At 40.6% G+C, this 17,500-nt stretch overlaps 2 long non-coding RNA genes and 1 pseudogene across 2 annotated transcripts in view; 2 read left to right on the forward strand and 1 right to left on the reverse strand.

The window, feature by feature from the left end:
* The window catches only part of LOC134181934 (uncharacterized), a 646-nt gene extending 324 nt beyond the window's left edge, over positions 1 to 322 (reverse strand). Inside the window, exons 1-2 of the long non-coding RNA XR_009970225.1 lie at positions 184 to 322; positions 1 to 44 (exon numbers count right to left, since the gene is read on the reverse strand). The exon at positions 1 to 44 is cut by the window's left edge and continues 129 nt beyond it. This is a non-coding gene — a long non-coding RNA (uncharacterized LOC134181934). The remainder of the gene's footprint in view (positions 45 to 183) is intronic.
* A 787-nt stretch (positions 323 to 1,109) lies between these two features.
* LOC134181762 (26S proteasome non-ATPase regulatory subunit 2-like) lies at positions 1,110 to 9,638 on the forward strand (annotated as a pseudogene).
* A 6,093-nt stretch (positions 9,639 to 15,731) lies between these two features.
* Positions 15,732 to 16,169, forward strand: LOC134181871 (uncharacterized). The gene is made up of 3 exons (XR_009970212.1): positions 15,732 to 15,827; positions 15,892 to 16,017; positions 16,077 to 16,169. It is a non-coding gene; the product is annotated as an uncharacterized LOC134181871 (long non-coding RNA).
* The last annotated feature ends 1,331 nt before the right edge of the window (positions 16,170 to 17,500 follow it).

Genomic DNA, 17,500 nt, shown 5'->3' on the forward strand with positions numbered 1-17,500 from the left:
AAATCATGCAAACTACCATCAGTGCTGCAATGCCCAGTCATGACCTATCGAACAAATCAATCTACAGTCAAACGAATAGCGAGCACACACACACACACACACACACACACACACACACAGCACTCTGTGACAGACACATTCTACCCAATTACAGCTACATTAGAACCTTAAAGCACAACTTACTTGTTCAGCAATTTAAACAACATTTCAACAATGACTGTTTTGAAGCCACAAGATCAACGTCGTAGACACAGTGTCTTTTCCTGACTCGTCTCTTTCCAGCTGCTGTCCTTTCATAAGTCACTCCCAAGCACCGTTCACTAGGCTCCTGTTACCAATATTGATATCAATTTTATATAGAAACACAGCCACTGATCAGTACCAGAAAGCTAATTTTTTCTTGTAAAACTTGCAAGTACCTAGTACCTAGTACCTAGTCTTGCAAGTACCTAGTCTCCAATCCTTGGAATGGGTGTTTGATAGCTGAATCAGAGAGCAAATCTGGTATACTTTCAGACCGCCCAGCTTCCAGTAGGTCTACGGTTTTAGCATGTAGCTGTACGAATGGAGATATATGTTAGACTATAGACGAAGCTTAATTAAACAGTATACAGAAACTGTCCAAATTGTACGTACGCGGTTGACTCTTGCTTCCACCACCTGATCTACTGCAGAAACTAGCTCATCACAAGCCGATTGACTAAGTTTTAGACCCTCTTTCACTTTAAGCAAGAATTTAGCAGAGGTGTAATTCAGTGTCCCTGGATCAAGACCCCATAGCTGGTGGTTCATGGTCATCATAAATCCCTTCCTCCTCGCAAAATTGTTCGCCAAAGTTATCAGTTGCTTGGCTCTGACTGCTGTCTGCCTCTTCTCGCCAGATGACATCGCGATGTTTCCTGTAGACGTGAGACTTAATTGAAGGAACGAGTGTTTGTAAATACTGCTGGGCAGTGATTCACTCCACACACGACTCTAAAGTCCGCATCCATAGAGTGCCTTTCCGCAATGTGCTGCAGTACCTGGCCAAAACGAGTACCGTCAAACGCCCTAAAGATAGAACAGGAGTGTATTGCCATATCGGTAACGTGCGCTATGCTCTAGCCCGTATGTCTTTATCACTGTGGCGTCTGACTATTCACCCAGTTCGGGAGGATGCCGTTCGAACTACTGCATCTGCAACAGCTGCGGTTGACGACTTAGTGTTGTTAGCTCTGGAGATTGTACCGTACAATATGAATCATAACGCTGAAGCATGTGTTGTGCTGATGAAAATAGAGATCGAGACTAGGCTTGCTGGACAAATATGTGGATGAAGCTTCGTATCCACGAATGTGCTTGTACTTGACAAGGTGCGATGCTAGTTATTGTGTTATTTTGTGGGGCTAGCCAATTTGTGAAATTGTTTTTGCATTGTTATACGCATGTAGTTGTCTTTCTCTTTGTGCACACGTTTGTTTGTGTAAACTGGTTGTTCATTTGGCTGTCTGTTTGTCTGCCTGTGTTTGTGTTTGTGTGTGTGTGTGTGTGTGTGTGTGTGTGTGTGTGTGTGTGTGTGTGTGTTTGTCTGTTTGCTTGTCCGTCTGTCTGTCAGTTCGTCTGTCTGACTTTCCCTCTGTTTGTTGCTTGTTTTGTCTGTCTGTATGTATGTATGTTTGTTTGTCTCATAGTTTGTTTGTTTGTTTGTTGGTTGGGCTCTTGGCAGTGTCGTAGATTTATATGAGTTGGACAATTTCTATAGTTTGGATATTGGTATATTGTTTGTTTATGTTAGTCTGTCTGCCTACATCTCAGAAGGAAGGGAGTAATGCAATTGCATGATGAAAGTGAATGGCATGAGTCAATGGCATGAGATGGCAGTGTGACGTTGTTCAACTTAATACTGCGTTTTCGAATTGGCAAGTTTCTTCATGTAACTGTATATTCATTTGTTTGGCTGTTTTTGTTTTTACTTATATTTACCATTGGTATGATTTGTGTGCATGGTGTGTGTGTGTGTGTGTGTGTGTGTGTGTGTGTGTGTGTGTGTGTGTGTGTGTGTGTGTGTGTGTGTGTGTGTGTGTGTGTGATGCTGTGGCTCAATTGGTTATAGAGTGTGTTTGGAGAATGGAAACATCCGGGACGTGACAGGGTTGCAACTTTAAGTCACAGTGATGCCGACTTATGGCATAATTTCCTTGGGCAAGAAACTTACACGCAAATGCCTCTCTCGAGTCAGGAGTATAAATGAGTACCTCGTCATTTGACTTGGGTGGCAAAGGCCTCCAACTGCGACAAATTCCATCAGCCACTGTTGTCCGTGTGGGACTTCGGGTGCCCACACCACAGTTGGCATCGCAGTCGTTGCTCTTGTGAACACCTGGCCAGGCTCCAGGATATTGCTTACCACAGCCCATAGCTCCTACTTAGTGCACAGGAACCCAGCCATCTGGCTGGGGCATTACCATTTAACGGCAGCTCCTTATCCATTTGCCATTTTGCCATGTGTGTGTGTGTGTGTGTGTGTGTGTGTGTGTGTGTGTGTGTGTGTGTGTGTGTGTGTGTGTGTGTGTGTGTATACGCACATGTGTGTTGTGTGTATCTATTCTGCATATTCTAACTTGTCTTGTGCTTTAGTTGTGTGCACTATGTTCCTGAGCCAGAGGATTCAATGTTGCTGCGTACAAATTTAGCGATTTACCAGAAGTTTGACTGGCCAGCTGATGCTATGTTTCTTGTAACTCGACTAAATGACATGGATCTTGTTCAAGAGATATTTGCAACATGTGAAGATCTGCACGTAGTGATCAACATTTATGACAACAATATCTATTTAAATAAAGACAGAGCTAAACTGTGTCACTATATTATAATGCAACTAAATGTCACTGTGTGTGTACTACTTTTCTCAAGTTCAAAAAGGATACAGATCTTTACCAAAGTGGGTCAAACTCGACTTAACATAATTATTCATGCATTATTTTGACACGAGAGTTGCATACAAATTGAATACCTTAGGTTGAGGTTATGAATTTGCCTCCTTTGTGTCCCTGTTTTTTCTTAGTGCATTGAAGCAATTTTCTCTCCGAGTTTTTAATTGTGGTTGATATAGTGCGTCAATATGGTATTTTGTTTAGATCTGTACAGAAACAACTTGTCTTCATGTTAGGACGTCATCAGATTTGTTTAGATCTGGATTCCAGTATGCCTATTAGGGATGACCTAACTGAGATTATGGAGAACGTTCCACTGAATAACAAGTTTTTGTCTCTTGCTAGAGAAATAAGCAGTTTGAACGGTTGCCTGTCTGTATGCATGTGTACATGTGTCGGAGACTGGGGGAGTGTGTGGGAATGAGTAGTGTGCCTGGGGCTGAGATTGGTGTGGGTACTACTGGGGTGTTGGCATGTGCGGGTGGGTGCATGTGATTGTTGGCAGGTAGAAGTTGCATATGTAATCATTGCAGGCAGGTAGATGATGGTACCACTCTTAACTTAATAGTTTCTTGACATAGGTATTAACATATGACATTGTGGTTTGTTTTGGTATAGCTGGACATCATGGAGTCAAAGGTTTTTGAAGACATTTACAAGAGCCACTGGAGACTTACAGGAATGTGCTTGTGGTCTATTTCTATTTGTAGTGTTTGCTAGATGGGTTTATTGGAAGGATTGTCTTATCGACCATGCAATGTTGATTCAGCCAAGCAAAATCTTGCAGCATTGTTTGTGAATGGAATTTTTAATTGCGCATTTGGTCGAGATAAGCTGTTGATGGATGATGGTAGTAAATGGATTTATAAGAGCAAAGATCATGGTATAATTTAGTAGTTAACTTTGGTGTGAATTGGTACTGTAGGGCTTATTTGAATTTGATGTTATTTTTAAAATCTGTGTTGACACACAGATACACAGACACACAGACACACACACACACACACACACTGTACCTGTGTGTTTATGATTACTATATCATCACCAGATATGTTGTTGTAGTCTTGGTCTTGCGTATGCGGGCTCAGCATGCGACCAAACTTCTGCTTCTTGTTTTATCTGGTTAAAGTCTCTGATGGAATGTTTGGTGTAAATTGTGTTTGGTGATCTAGAGTCTGGCCATCAGCATGGTAGTGGTTTTGGTACAGCGATCTCCAGAAGTGAAGCCAGCACAAAACCTGTTCAGGACGCTATTCATCAGGCGATGGCTGTGCTTGGGATTGCTGTGGTTGCTGGTGGAAAAGAGATAGGAGCTCAAATGGCCATGAGATCTTTTAGCCATTTGGTAAGGAGACTTCTGCTTATAGATTTTGACTTATCTCCTAAGCCATCAATATACTGTACTAACAAAAGCCAATAAACCTTCAAAGACTTGCTAACCTGGCACTACCAAAACTGTATAACAACATGTCAAAATAGCAAACCAAATCTATTAAAGTGTATCCACAAAGTCTGTAAACCATGGAAAAACTAGTGAAGATTACTAGTGTAGCATTTCTAAATTACTCATATCATTAGAAATTTCTTGTCAAGATCAGGAAACACTTATTCAAAAAACAAGGGTACATTTATAATTAGCTATTTCTTGTTGTCCATATAAACTGATCCGCCCCCTAGTCCACACTGTACCACCAACTGGGATCAAAGAAACCGCCAGAACAATGGTTAATTACAGTATGCATACATTTGTACATGTATGTGCATGGAGTGTTTATTTAATAGTTGAGTGCTGTAGTCAAGAGTCTGATGGTCAGAGAAATGCGCTTTGTCATACACGATACTACTAAATGTCACGCTATTGAAAAGGTGGTTTGGAAGACTCCTCCCTTGCAACCACCTAAATATCCTAATCACCAAATCCGATTCCCTCAGTCTATGAATTTTGTGGACAGACTTCAAGTGTCTGACGGAAGTTCAAATTGCTAGTTTTCAATTTCACCTAAGTACAGTCTGACATGGCAAACAGTTGTGAACACAGCAACAATACCACAACACATGTGATCTACAATACAGCAGACTTCTATTTCCATCACAACCACGTATGTCACAGCATAGCAGCAAACCAAAAGCAGCAATACTAACAGTTATACAGCACAGGAAACAGCAACTGTGGATGCCGAGCAAGACTTTCTTTTGACCTAAGAATTGTTCAAACTGACTGTGTGGTAATGTTATATGCACCTTGGTGCAGCCAACTAGAGATAACTCACAAAGCCATGCATGCCCAATTTCCATCTAGTTATATCACCAACATTTGCAAAATTAATGATCAACAGAAACTCGTATTCTGTTGTACACCAACTACGAGTTAACACTGTTAACAATGATTGACATGCAGGGCAGGACTAATCACAGAAATAACTACTTGCAGTAACAGCCCAGACAGTATGGTTTTAACTTTGTATTTTTCTTTTTTCAATTGAATTGGGTGTCAACTTTGTTGTAAGCTGGAACTCAAACTTGGGGTTTGTTGTCATGCTTTCGTACTAGTCAGAATTCTCTGACTACGACTTTGCAAATTTACTACTTGTAGACCACTAGTTGTACATAGCATTTGAACGTTTTTCGAATGTTTTTGTAATATTTGTTACAGTATGATGAACCGGTTATTCGTTGAACTTGTCTCTGGGGTTGTTGTCAACATCTAATCCTCAGCTGAATCTTTTGATGTGTTGAGCAAGTTGTCTCACGATACTGATGCCGAAGTGTCTCGATCACAATGCTATGTTTGGTCTTGGACTAGTCGGAGCAGATACGATATGACTTGACACTAGCAGTGTAGCATGTTAGATGGAATGTAGCACGGTTGTAAGTTGAAATAGTGAATAGAGTGGTACACTGTACTCTAGCTGTGTGGTGTTGGTTTTTGTCTCCATTTTAGTCTGTTTAATTTTTCTTGGGCTATGTGTATGTACCTCTCTCTGAATCAATGAGTTTTATTTCATGAGTCTGTATATTGATGATGCATAGAATTAGATATCAGTACTTTCACTCCGTATATGATGAAGTAATAATTCTCTTCTGTTGTTACCCATTGACTGGTACAGATTTTGGTGTCTTTAATGTAAAACAATTAACTAAATCATTACAGGAATGAGTTGCTCTTCATGGCAAGGAAAGTTGCTTGGACACAAGACGTTTGAGGTGTTCCTGATATTTTCTTCAGATTCACATCTTGTTAATTCTCTTTTCCAGGCCGGATTTGGTGTTTGTCTGACAATTCTCGACTCAAAATTTTATACTGTGCATCTGTATTTCAGTTCAGGTTGTAATGTATTATGCATTATTTGTGATCACATGTCAAAGTTGCCACATGCTTCTGACAGTTGCAAGAATGTAATGCAAGCTTTGTCACTATTCGTTTACCGCATGCAGTAGATAAATTCGTAATAATAGCTGATAACTTATGACTCGTGATTAACCACTAGGAAGACTACTCATCAATCCTAAATGTGGTTTCCTTGCAATATTCAAATAAAATTTATATTTAAGTACAAACAATGGTCGGCTTGCTGGTATCCTTCGTCAGTTGCCCATGTACTGTCACAAAGACGCAAACAACTTGTTTTCTGACCAGAATAGCACAGGTCAGATAGTCATTACTTTGACATTGCTGTTTTGTTTCGATGGTGTTGTAGTACTGGTAGATATTGTTGTTGATTGACATGGGTGCTTGTGTAGGGTCTGACTCATGCTGGGAAGGGAATGTTGACCATGAATACTTATCATCAAGATCGGACTCTTATGTCTCGTGTTGCTCTTGGTGGACTCATGTCTGCTTGTTGCATGTCGTGACGTCAAGAAAGGTAAGATGTGCACTGGTACAACTGGAAACTTTGTACCATGGTCCAGGACATGTTCTTTGTCTCTATTTCTGTCTTCGTTTGTATGATGTTTTGTTTGTGATTTACTGTGTTGTGGCGTTTGTGCAGTGATACTTGGTAAGAGCCATCCTTACCTTCTGTACTCCTTGGTTCTTGCCATTCAGCCCTGATTGCTGGTACACTTGATGAAGATTTGAAGTCGCTGCCAGTTATAGTGAGAGTTTGGCAGGTGTGTAATACTATTGCTTGCTACTGTTGTTGCTGCTGCTGTGTTGTGTGTGTGTGTGTGTGTGTGTGTGTGTGTGTGTGTGTGTGTGTGTGTGTGTGTGTGTGTGTGTGTGAGTGTGTGTGTGTCTGTTCATGGTTGTGCGCATATGCACTGTTGGTTTCAAGAAGTTACTCTTTGTAGTCAGTTGATGTCGTCAGTCAAGCATGTCAACCAAAGACTATCACAGGGTTTCAAACTCATTTGACACCCGTTTTATTGGCATATGGGGAGAGGGCCGAGTTAGCCACCGAAGAATGCAAGTTGGCTTCTCATTTGGAATATATCAGGTCGACTCATGGTTGTTGATATTCTTCAGATGTATCGCCAATTATGGAAGGATTAGTCATTTTGAAGAAAGTTCATGAATCGTCACAGATTTAGAGGCAATAACGCAACTCAGATAGAATGTATTTGTGAATTGTGCATATCAGTGCATTTTGTCGTGTCTGGGATGCAAAGAATTGTAGTAGAAATAATATGATGATAAGTTTCTCTTGTACTGTACCAGTGTATGTGTTGATATCGATTACACACAGTTTACTGGTCTTGTTTGCTCTTTATAGCTGAAAGCAGTCTACCAAACAGCCGGGGAAATTAAGTTCGCGATATGTCCCGGATAATCTGACCGTCTGTAGGGCGTATCGCTAGCTTGTGTGACGACATCGAATCATCGGCTCTCAGTCTAGTAAGTCTTAGAGCTCAGCACATCTTACAACATATCGTTGACAACTGATCTATTCTCTGTTTTTTGCGTGCCTTCCAATCTTAGAGAGATCTAGATACGCCTGCAAGAAGACGAGCAAAACGGCCAATTATGACGTTCGTCGGCCGGTAGCTTCAACTATTTGTATTTCGCCCAACCTAGAGAGCGGAGCGAATTCAACCTACTTGGTTCCTAGAGGTGCCTGCACTATTGCTTTCTTCAGAACTTCTTGTCAAGGTGGAATCTTCTCTTGTTTGGAGGTGCAAGACCAGGTCAAAGTGACAATAATTATAGCGCTTTCCGGTCGTTTTTACTCGCAGTGTAATCGTACAAGGTGAGTGTTATTGGCATTTGTTGTACAGCATGTGGAAGACTGTCGTTAGCACGTGCACTTCGATGATGAATCTGTTGCGTTGGAGCTTGCAGGGTATAAGTTTTCTTGGGCTAATGTTACGTAATTTGTTGTAAGCGGTCAAAGTAAGCGACATTCTTTTGTTCTCTACATTTTGCCCAACTGATTTTCCTCCCTTTATCTGCATCTACGCAGAGTAGAAGAGTTGCTTCATTCGTGCGTGTGCTTTCCTAAGCCGTCAGGTCTCGCTGGCACCATGCAAACTACCGCCGTATCAACGCTATTAGCTGAACTCACGACAGATGGCACTCAGATTTGGGCGTGACTTGTGGTGTCGGGGCGGTGCTACTTCGCGCCATTTAGATATCTGCAGTTGCTTTCACAAATTAGCGAGCAATCGTTCGCCTCAAGCTGGCGACTATCCCACGGCAGCTGTTCAGTGTTGTTGCATCAAGAATCAGACTGGGTCCGGCTTTTGACGTTGGTAAGCTTCAGGTCTTTCTATGAGTAGCTTACTGGTAATATTTGCGTGCTTCACAGTGTCTCTGCATTCTGACAGTCCTTTGTAGGCAGTGAGGTAGGAAGCCTTGTATCTATTCGTGGTTGTCGAGCCCTCCGCTTTGATTTATATTCTCCTTAGTTAATTAACCGCGTACAAACAGCCATTGACCTTGAGTGTGCGGTTGATGTTCCATCATGAGTGGGCAAAGGGGGAGCGGATTTACGCCTCCCGCAAAAAAATGGTAGAAAGTCAGCCGTAGGAGACACGCACGTATGCGGTTCATGCGAGGTGTGAGTGCAGCTAGGTAGCTCTGCTACCTACAGAGAACTTCAAGGTGGGAATGAAATGCAACACCCTGGCAATGAGCGTAATGCATCCTCTTTTTCTTCCTACTTCTCCCGTGGAAGCAGTAGAGCATTCGATTTGCGACCAGACAGTTGCCTCTATAAAGCCTGCTTTGCTGATTGTTTAAGAAGACGTCCTAGGGAAATCCCTAGATTGCAGAAACAATTTTAGTTTCATTGTGCTGTGTGTCACCAACAGAGTAGTGAAACTTGTACTTGCGGAGAAGTGAAGAATTGGTCTGGCGTCTCAGATGTTCCACAGTGCCCTCAACTGGTTTGGAAGAAGTTTTTTGGCTTAGAGCAGGACATGCACTTAGACAGTCCCATTTGTGAAGAAAACTTCCAAATGATGAAAACCTATCTGGGATGTCAACAGTGCAAAATATGTGATCGAGGTGATTGGGATAAAAATTGGAAGATGTTGGGAGAACGAGCAGAAGTAGTGTCACTCCTTTTTACTCAGTTTGAAGGATTTCCACAGCTATCTAGCAGAGACTGTGTATGTGGAAACTGTGCTGCCCTATGCCTGTCTGATCATCAAATAGATATTGCCGGGGACCTTCTTTCAAATTTTGATGAAAGCAAAATTTCACCTTCTCAGCTCTCCATACCCTTGAAATCGATGGTTATTTACTTTACAAAGATATCATATCCTCATTTGAAGATGCCATGAGAGAGGCCAATACCTGCTTAGATAGTCACTCTTTGAAAAAGAAAGTCTTGTGCTTTCGAAGATACTTTGAAAAACACCTGGACAGCATAGATAAGTATCGAATTCGTGTTGGTCCTAGAAAACATGGCTACATGGTATATGACGAAAAATTTTTTCACCCAAAGGGTGCTGCAGCTATGTACAGAAAGATCATTGAGACTAGGTCAACATCATTTACAGCCCAGAACTTTCCTAATTTGATTAAGGAACAGTGCAGCATGCTACCTGTTTCAGGAAGGTTCGATTATTGCTTGTTGTCTCCAGCTGAAGGCAAATCTCTTTGTCATTATTTAAACCAGCTTATTCATCCTGAGTTAAAACGATTTTTGGAAAGTTGTGCCAGAGTTTCAAACACCACTGAGGTTAGAAAGCAATTGAAGTTGCAAATGGTCATTGCATTACTTTGCAACTTGCTAGATAGAAGGTCTTGTTTTCTTCAAACTCCGCTAGGATTGTTTGCATTTTCTAATGGCCTTAGAGACAGAGGTTTTCAGATTTTGGGTATGTTTGGGATTCTGCCATCCATCCAGCACATCAGAAATCATGGCAAACATTGGGCTGTTGAAGGAAAGTTGATTAATGAGTTAGATGTGATGCAGTTTTGGAGAGTGACTGTTGACAACTTGGAATTCAAGATGGCTTTTGCAAAGAACATTTTAGTGGTGGATACCAAAAGCGAATGCTGCATCTCCTGACAGGCCAAGTTTCACATCATTCCCCACCTGCAGAACCCTGTCCAACTGCTTGCCCATTAGCTAGCTGCGAGGTATCTCGACTGCCTGAAACCTTGCAAGAATTAGATTTCTTAGACTTGACCATCTCTGAACGTGCACAACTGGATCAGTAGCTAACAAGAACAGAAGTGGGAGACCTCAGAAAGCAACACAGCGTGATCTGCGCCACCTGCAGAAGATCGTCAAGGATGACTGGAAAGTTTCTTGCAAGGACATCTGTTGAAGCCAAGCGTCTCAAAAGTCTTTTAGTCAAAGAACAGCAAGAAGAAGATTGAAGGAACTTTGATATAGAGTATAGAGGACGAGCAGCTCGGAAATAGCTCTTCATTAGCGACATCAGCAAAAGACGTAGAGTACAGTGGGCCCACGAGCACAAAGGCATGACTTTACAGGAGTGGGGAAATATTGTATTTACTGATGAGAGCAAGATTAGACTAAATGGAAGTGATGGCCGAGTGTACATGTGGCGAAAATCTACGGATGAGTGGCTGACGATGTGCACAGTGGGAACTGTCCAACAACGGATATCATGGATGATCTGGAGAGCAATTTCAAGTGAAGGTGTCGGTCCTCTTGCTTTCATCGGGGGTAGTGTCACGGGACAGAAATACATCAAAACTCTTAATGAACGTTTTCTCCCTCTCGTGAAAACACGAGAAACTGGTGGAAAGCCTACATTTATACAAGATGACAATGCAACCGTTCATCGTGCAAAGATTGTGACCAAATGGAAAGAGGATCGGGGAGTACTGTCGTTACCTTGGCCGGCTCAAAGTCCTGACCTCAATCCAATAGAAAAAAATTTTGGGCATTGCTCAAAGAAAAGTTCGCAACCGAATTTGGGGTCCATCCAACAAGGAAGAATTGAAAAAGGCAATCACAGATGAGTGGCAGAAGCTACCATTGGCACTAATTCAAAATTTACTATCATCCATGAAAAGCAGGATTGTGCTGTAATTAAAGCTAAGGGATATTCTTCTAAGTATTAGCGAAGCAAATTGTATATGGATAGATTCTTCTAGCATTTTGACTTTACAAACAGTATAAAAAACAAACTTGCATGGGTCAAGAGCGAGCCCTACGAAGACTTTTGGCAACCCACTGTAGGTCAGGTAATGTTAGATATCAAAAACTTTAACTGAGATAGACACACCTGCACACGTCCTATTCAGAGCCAAGTAAAAAAGCACGCGTTGTTTCTGTGCGAGTTGGGAGAATGTGCTCACCGCAAAGGTCGAACTTGGATGACGTGAATTTTCTGCTACATTCGGTGTATCAAGCTTGTGGACTTGTACTGCAAGACACTCAGGATTTCAAATTGTTACGCTGGGAAGACTAGACAGTACAGGAGGGCTAGTAGATACCAACAGAGTGAGCAGAGAACATTCAGCAGTATTCGCTAATAACCGTTGCTGAGTCAACTAAAGGTCAAACGAATTGGGAGCTGTACAATATTTCCTTCCAACTCTCTCCTAGGACATTATTACCTGCAGACGGCTGATGCAAAGAAAAAACGACTGTCCGACGAAAGGGGCGGTACCTCGACTCAATGAGGATGCGCTATCTCCCCTGGAGAGTAGCAAACAGAGACATTGATAGTGTTGTTGTGTTAGCTAGTCACCTATAAACCGTAGCGAGAACATTTAAGTACACAAACGGACGTCTGGTAGGCTTTCCACACTTTTATACCACTAAACACTTCTCTTTCGACTTGACGGAAGACACACCGTTTGTTGACTCTGATACAAATGACGTCATTGATTGTGGAAAACAATCAGTTTAGTTTAACAACGGAGGCAAATATAGACGTAAACAACTAACTCCATTCAAATTTTCTCGCAAAAAACTAATTTTATTTTTAAAGCGTAGCGTGGATTTTCGTGGTACTTCCTCTTTAAGTAATTACCGTTAACCTTGAACAGCTTCCGAAAATTACTGATAGAAACAGAATTACTGCATAAGTTGTGCGAAGCTGAGAAGGAATGGTTTGAGTGACATACTCAACCTATTACATTGAAATAAGTGTCAAATGTCGATAACGTTTCGCGCTTTGTGCTACAGGGCATAATCTTTATGGTTGAGAATAGAATTTGCTATTGATGAACTATGAAATGGCCGTCGTGTACTATTTATTTAAATTTATATGATTCCCTATTTACAAAGATTTACGAAAATAGCGTGGTAACTAGGAATTAGATAAAGCATGTATGTGTCCAGTAAACGTACTTTCACCTTCAAGACTTACATTAATTAAAAATAATGCATTACGCGATGGTTTGTGTAAGACGAAACCAATAGATAATTTATACATGCGTCAGAAAAATTGTGGGTACGTATACGATATGGCTTTCTATTACTTTACTCATGAAACTGAGAACTTCTTTCTCTTGTGCAACCGTCAGCAACAATTGTGTCTTTAGAGGTGGAATGATGAGCGCTCGTGGTTTTTTGTGACAAGAATGACGTCATACAGGAAACACGTGAAGTACACGTGAAGGACACGTGCTTTCAGGGTTTAGAATTTGGTATGGATTATTGAATAGTCCGGTAAATCATAATGTATTCGCGGATAACTAAAGTTACATTTTAGTAACAATCGGGAATATATTCGATGAGAGTTTTATTTAGCGATTACGTGTACATCGGAAATCGACATATCTGTGTTTAGTCTATATTTTTCACGCCGTCTAGCTGTCTGAATTTTCCAAACTGAGTATACATGAGTAGAATATATCGATATTTCTTTATTAGAAAAATACCAAACGTAGTTGTCAGCAAAGCTTAAGTTAATTAATTGGAAGTCCAACAAAAATGAACTTAACTTGTATGAGTAGATCTTACGAAGACAAATCAATATCTGTAAGTTACTTCGTATCTTTGCTTTTGTAGACGAGAACGAAGGAGTTATCTGTGATGCGAAACGGACACACGCGCGCTCTCTCCGCTTTGCTGATCGATTAAGCTCTGCCCGCTGCGAACGAATCAATGCGTTTATGGACGACTGCTACGGCTATCTACTCTGTATGTCGAGCATACCGAATGTGAATGAGACGATATTGCGAAGATCTCCCTTCTTACCGTCAGTCCATGGTTTTTCTCTAATGTAAAATTTGTTTGTCCTTGTTCTTTTAGTATCCGAAGAGAAATGTTCACAACAAGACGATCCTATTTCTACATCAGGGATTGTAACCTTCTACCAATCAGGGGCTAAAGAAAGTGAGCAAACTGGGTATGAGATTTGGAACGTCGTCTGCTGCACACGCCAAGGCGGCGCGCTGAACGTTTCTCTTCAGATATGAAAGAACAAGGATAAACAAATACTTAAGCAAAAGCGCGTTGAGACTCCCGCCTAAGCCGTGGTAATAAGGAATTCTGCTAGAAAGTAGATATATGACGGAAAACAGCTCTACAGACACCATTTTCCATTAGAGAGGAACCGCTGACGGCAAGAAGGCAGAGCTTCATAATATCTTCGCACCCACATTTGGCATTCTCGATGTATCCGTAGCAGTTGTCCGTACAACAGTTTTGTCAAAAGCGCGTTGCAAATTATAACACAAGCACACGATGACAACAAGATGGAACGATTGAGACGGAATATGCTAGATCAATGATCGGAAACTATTGCATTATAAACAAGGTTTAAATAAAGGCAAACAAACACGATAATTAGTCAATAGTCTGGTTAAATGAAAGAATCTAGGTTACATTACTTTACTCAAATTAAGTATTATAATTGTGTTTTTAGTGCTAAATAACCTTGCTCGCACATATCAGCAAGGAAATAAATACGAAGAGGCGATAAAGACATACGAAGAGCCGCTCGAGTTGAAAAGGCGATACGATGACGGGAGTCAAGTGGAAATGTCTACGAGTACGTATGGAAAGATGCAGCTATTTATGCTTTTCTAATTATTGTACATGTTGGGATATTTGAAAGATGGAAATTATAAGTCAATGTTTTATATTTTAGCTCTCATCAATCTTGGTGACTGCTACAGAGAGAGCGGAAAACTTGAGAAAAGTTTGAATTTACTTGAGGAGGCAGTCACAATCAGCCGATCATGCTACTCATCTTCTCATCCCTTCTTGGCACTTGGTAAGAAATCGTGATTCATAAAAGATAAAAATACATATTTAATAATATTATCATGTTTACCCAGCTATATATCACATTTCCTCTTCGTACGATTTACTTGACAGAAAAGATGAAGCTTGGAAATTGGCAAGAAAAGCGTTGGATATTGCAAGCGTATCATTACCGTCATCACATTCTCAATTGGCCGTGTGTGAGTACAGTAGTCTAGATTTCTTTCCATCGTAATAATCTGCAGACCGCGCTCACTCACCCAACATCACGGTTTCATTTTTATGCTAAATCTGTGGGTTTGACGTGCAGCTGTCTCATTATGTATCCAACTTGGTGACGACAATCTTGGGAATGTGCATGTCTATCCAATTGATATTAACAATTTACTAAAACATTGCTGCGTCATATAACCATTCCTTTCTTCTATTTGATAAAACGTAATCACACAATTTTGTTCAAGAGAGATAGGTAGAAAGCGTGAAATAATGTAGAGTCTTCTGCACGTTCTATTCTGTATCCTTACTCGATTTTCATTCAACATGCGAAATCGTGCTATAAATATCGTTATGAGATAGGAAGATGAAGACGCTCCACTAACAGACTATGTGCATGTACACATTATAGCACTCTCTCACTTTTTCTAACACATATCTTGAAATTTTAACAAATCTATTTACAATCATTGTAATAAAAATCTAGATTCTACCGTATTTTGTTAAACATTTATCAATGTCAGATGCTTCTTTATATGAATGGTTTCACCTAGTGTTCAAAATGTAAATTTCGTTCTTGTTATACTGAATACTTTGGGGTGATTCGCAAACTTTTCATAATTAGGACTTTGTTGGAACAGTCGTAAAGACACAATTGGCAAACGTGACCACACGTCTTTCGGACCCAATGCTGCAGAATCATTTCTGATTTTGCATGTTCTATTTTTAAACATGGAAGTGACATTTCATTTTTTAGTTTACGAGATACCTCAACACTAATTACTCAGTAACTATCTTGTGTAATTAATCTCTGCTTAGGTTTCCATGTCCAGATATTTTAAGTTATGAGCCTGTAAACGTAACGTTTTGCAATAACATGATGCATTCCTGTCTCGCGAGAATTTCTGTTCAAGGGCCGTCTGCTCTTTAGTGATGGATACCTCCTGTTAACTAATGCTGCTTGCTCCTTACCATGTTACAGATATGAACAATCTGGGCAATTATTGTCCATCACGAGGAAACTGCGATGAAACCATCTCGTGGCATGAGAAAGCTAGACAATTGCTGCAAGAACAGGATCGCTCATCTCGAAGAGACGGACTCGTTGCTACAAGTTATTTTACATTTCACTTTAATTAACGTGAGGTTGGATTGCTGCAAATCGAATTAATAATTAGATTTGCATTACTTGTCTCGCGACCTTGACGAGAAAGGATGTTATGAAGAAGCTATAAAGCTGTGTTTGGAAGCAATAGAAATGGAACAAGAGAGTCATTCTCCAAATCATCTTCATATTGCAATTTGTAAATTAATTGATTATCAATTCTCGTCACATAGCTTGTTATAATGTGATTGTGTGTAGATATGATAAGCTTAGGTTCGTATGAAATCAAGGCCGCAAGACTTGAATCGTCTATAACCCATTTGCAATCTTCCTTGTCAGTTTTGAAAGACATAATCATTACACGGCAGATTGTACGTTGATCTCTTTTCGTCGTTCCTTTTCTGTGTCGCTCTGCATAATTGTATATGTGCAGGTCACTTTTACCTTGCTACGTCGTTTGTTGCTACGACAGAAGCGTCCCAAACCAGTCTTCATGTAGCGAAATGTCTTGAGATACGAAAGACGATTTTTCCAGTTGGTCACAGCAAGATATGGAAAGGTAAGAAACATGTCATATATTTCTTTTTTATTGAACAATATCTTTTTCTATTTTATTTCTAGCCGAGTGTCTCAAACAAGAAATTCAAGGGCTGAATGAAAATACAAGTGACTGACATAATATTCTTACTTTTTCTGATTGTTTGTTACCGTTTGCATTTGTTATCGAATTGACGGAATTGGTTTGTATGGCGAACGAACTATAGGTATGTCTAGATAGGATTAGAGCTTACACCTTGTCAATATCGTAGCGAACAGTTTGTACACTACTGGACTCTGTTGTGATATGTTCACTAAATGTGGTTACACTAGTACAGTGTTACTTGATTGATGATTGCATCGTATACGCGAAGATGTGTAACTTATTAAATTGAGCAATTAGAAACAGGCACAATAAAAGGTTAACTGTTAACGAAAGAAGTAATGTTGCATCTCTATTTACAGTTTATTAGATTAGTCATCCTCCTAACGTTCAGTTCTCGGTACACATTAACTGTGGGCAATCTTTCAAGTGAGCAGTAGATCTTTGATGTCGCAGAACTTATAAGTCATGATCACTGCAGCAGAGTTCTAGTAGTATGCATTCTGTTTCATGTCTGATCACGATAAATAAGCTGGTAAAGGGGCATAATCCATTTCTTTATCAGGGTATCCTCCAATCTCTGATCTCTTCAAATTGTGTGATATCCTTGTACTCTGGAAGTTTATGTTAATTAATTTAATCGTCTCTTGTTACAGTAGTCTCCCATAGCCAGACCCTTTTCCGCCGCGTCATACATTTACTTCCACGCGAAATGGGGTCTGGTGAACAGCCTTTGATGTCGCTGTGTGCCGCGTAGCCAGAAATCCTTTATCTAAAGACTGGATTTGGTTTCCTAAATGCTTCACTATAGACCAGACTGGTATGCAAGCAATGCAATCCTATCTCATTAATTTCTCTTGTTTTGTAGAGAACGACTCGAACACTACAGCTCTAGTCGTTGCTGTTTGTGAAATCTGAATGTCTACTGCAGCCATTAAATGCGGCTGCGGGAACGTTGACATCGGCAGGCTCAACGTCGTACATCTAGCGTTGTGCACTTGTGTCACAACGGCGACTGAATGCGAACGCACTGAATGGATGC

Source organism: Corticium candelabrum, chromosome 7 (assembly GCF_963422355.1).
Source record: "Corticium candelabrum chromosome 7, ooCorCand1.1, whole genome shotgun sequence".
In the NCBI taxonomy this organism is placed as follows: Eukaryota; Metazoa; Porifera; class Homoscleromorpha; order Homosclerophorida; family Plakinidae; genus Corticium; species Corticium candelabrum.